Source organism: Syzygium oleosum, unplaced genomic scaffold (assembly GCF_021117445.2).
Source record: "Syzygium oleosum isolate NSW1041296 unplaced genomic scaffold, Sole_v2.1 Sole_v2.14, whole genome shotgun sequence".
Classification (NCBI taxonomy): Eukaryota; Viridiplantae; Streptophyta; class Magnoliopsida; order Myrtales; family Myrtaceae; genus Syzygium; species Syzygium oleosum.
Window position 1 is genome coordinate 619,246 of NW_026607498.1, and position 3,695 is coordinate 622,940.

The window sequence follows — 3,695 nt, forward strand, 5'->3', positions numbered from 1 at the left end:
AAAAGCCTGAAGATAGCATGATTGGTTTGGGTGGGTGGGTGGGTGGGGGGGGGGGGGGGGGCACATATTGGTGGTGATGTGGGGTGAGAATATCAGGCCCATTTGGTTGGGCCTCAATCACTGTCGAGTTGTCCAATGAGAAGTACAAGTAGGCCCGGCCCATTTTCAATTTTTTTCCAAACGGTATGTCCCGTCGTCATGTGGATCCCATGTTGGCCATGGCCTGCTGAGATTCTAGAAACCCTACTTGGAGGACGAGCTCGGGATCCACCGCCGAGCAGCGCAGCAGCTTGGTGATGATAAAGAGTTCGAGTCATGTCGTGAGTGAGCGGTCCGGCCAACTTGTGCGCTAGGTATTTGCTACTTCATGCGAAAAGAGAGTTTGTGGCTTCTGGCGTGCTAGTGGGGCTGTGGCGGCGGCTGACATACCGAATGAATTGAGCAGTTATGGATCAAACTTTGAATATTCCACAAACGGCAATAAGACATTCATGGTAACGCCTAGAAAGAATAGCTACATCGTGATATATAAATGGGTAAGGATGAGCCCCACATTTTCTTTGGCTCGTTGGCTCTCTTCTAGAGAAAGCTCTTGAGCCGGGCTCCTTTCCTTTCATCATCCCTTGATACCGACTCAAGTATCGGAGAGTCCTACCGAGGTTAAATTCAGGAAATTTCCTTTCATTATGGTGTACAACAAGACCTAGTCCAGAAAAGGCTCGAGCCCAAAAGAGCTCGGTCAGAACCGGGCATCCTCATCGGTCGAGATTGTTGCATCTACCAGAATTTGTTACCAGTTAACTATCCATTCTCGAGTTTTTCTTGCCCCATCACTTTGCGTCCTCTAATTTTGAAATCCCATTTTGCAACCTCTGATGAAATTAGCCATACTCTTTCTTCATACCCACACAAATAATTCTATCCGTGAAACCCCGACCGAAGAACAACCACAGTAGTCCCCTCGCCACGGCCTCCGAGCACCACTTGTACGTGGCGACAGAGCCGCTGCCTCCTAGCAACCTCAACAAGGTCTCCCGTGGGCCATCGTGACCTTAATAGAGGTCATCGCGCCAATTTCATGGAGTACATTTCAGTAACTTCCTCTTTCTTTGTCTCTCTCACACGCTCTCGCTGTCAAGATTTCACTCAATGTCACCCAGATCAAGTCTCAACTCAAAGGATTAGTATTTCTTTCATTAGTCATTCCAACAGCTTTCTTGGCCAGGAAGCTCACATGCCTTTGGGGCCCTTGGTCATCTCAACTTTGCTGGGCAATACATGAATGAAAAAAGACTAATTATGGGGCGAAAAAGATAAAGCTTTGGACCATACAGCATGATGTTTTCGTGGCAAGAAGCATCATACGCACTGCCAATATTGTTGTCCTAATCAGCAATGCCATCATTAGTTTTCACACCATGATCTCTTCCAAATGGCAAATAATTTCTTTTTGGGGTTGAGGGGAGGGGGATATGACAATTATGGCATTGGATAATTCGATTTTTTTTTCCTTTAAAAATTTAAACTGTCAAGAAACGGATCAATAATTTATTCGAAGCATATTTCGAATAAGAAGAATTGGAAGGTTGTCGAGTTATTTGGGGCAAGTGGCAATCGTGCTTGCACATGGAATAGTCGAGAATTATGTCGCAAGAAAAGTTTGAAATTTCTTCCGGCTTCTTCCTATCCAATTTTGCATGTTCCTCTCCTCGGATATTCTTGAAAAAGAAATAAAGAAGCATTTCTTCATGCCAAGTGTAGGAAGGGAAATCTCAAAAAATATCTAACCTCAAACAAAAGGGTCACTTTGGGTCCAACCGTAGGGATAATACCACGAAAAAATCCAAACTAGTACACCTATGACAAATTTACTCCAAATTAAATTTTTGACCACCAAAAATCCCAAACTGGTATACCTGTAACAAATTTACTCCAAACTAATTTTTTAACCACCAAAAATCCCAAAGTGATACATTTATGATAAAATTGATGTGTGTGAGTTTTGTGCGTATGTGAGAGGAGAGGAAGCAAAAATAAAAAGGGAATTTCACTCTTAAAAAAATGGATTCATACTATTGAGTATTTGACTTTTTGGACGGTCTTGAAAATTTTCGATGATCAAAATCGATCAATTGCATCATAGTATTTTATAGGGTTACTACCACGAAAAATCCTAAATTGATATATCTGTGACAAATTTATTCCAAACTAATTTTTTTACCACGAAAAATCTCAAACTGGTACACTCGTGACAAATTTACCCTCCGTTAGTTTTCGTTAAATTTTACTGATAAATTACTTTGTTAAATGATATATAGTAGTTGCCAGATGTACTAGTTTTGGGTTTTATCCTCCGTTTGTCATAGGTGTACTAGTTTGTGATTTTTTGATGTATTAATCCAATTTAACGGAAACTAATGGAAGTAAATTTATCACAAATATACCAGTTTGGGGTTTTTGGTGGTCAAAAAATTAGTTTGGGGTAAAATTGTCGCAAGTGTACCAGGTTGGGTATTTCGTGGTGAAAAAATTAGTTTGGGGTGAATTTATCACAAGTGTACCAGTTTGGGGTTTTTAGTGATATTAACCATATTTTATAACCCTTACCCAAAAAAAAAACCATATTTTATAACTAGGTAATCAAAAGTTATGGTAATATTTCTTATGTATATGTCGGACAAATGATTAATGATTAATAAGAGAAGACGAGGTCCCAAAAGAGTGGCACACCCGATATCGTCACATCTTCGAATTCGACGGCAAAGAGATTCAAAACATACTTTGAATATTCTAACTAGGTATGCTTTAGGTTGACAAGAAAAATGAAGTGCTGAAATTAAGGATATAAAGGGAAATATCAAGATATCGAAGATCCATTTTGGTTGTGTTCGTATTTGACCATACAATTAAGTTAGGGGACAATATCAAATAGGGGCGTGAAACTATTTTCTTAAAAGAGGATCCAAAGTAGACGATATCTCAGATAAGAGATTGAAATGGTCAATTTAGTCTCAAATAAAGATCCTAGTTCACTAAGTATTCCACAAAATATCACCAAGTTTTTTTTTTCTTTCCTCCTTTAGCCCTTTGTTTCACAGAGAGAAATTCCATCACTTCTTTTTTCTAGTATTCTCCCACTTCACGTTTCTTCTCGCTTTTGCGGCAGAAAGACACTAGAAGTGCCAAAAGTTGTGTAAGTTTTCACCGGATCACTTAAGTACCAATAACAAGAAATTTCGACAAAAAATAATACGTGGCTTTTATGGTATATTATACAAAAAATTCAGTCCACGTGGCGTTCTTGGCACTGAAATGATCACTTTTTAACGACAATTGACACTAATGTGATTTCTTTTTAACGATGCCTATTGAAATATCCAACATTTCATAGGTGACAAGAGTTTGATTTACGGACAACAAAATAATAAATGATAAGAAAATCATTGGCATTTTTGTAAATATGAGCTAGACGTCAAATTTAAGTTCCTCAGCTGAGTCATGCAAATTAAGCAGCCACTGAAGAGGAAAAGCTTAAAACCCAATGAGTTGGATTTCTATTATTCACACCCCTCACACTTTCGGCGGTACTAATGAATTTTGCATGTATTTGTCGAGTCAGACAATGAAAATTAGAGAAAAAAGAGAGCATTTAACGAAGGAGGAAATATATACATGTTAAATATCTTTTCTTAGAT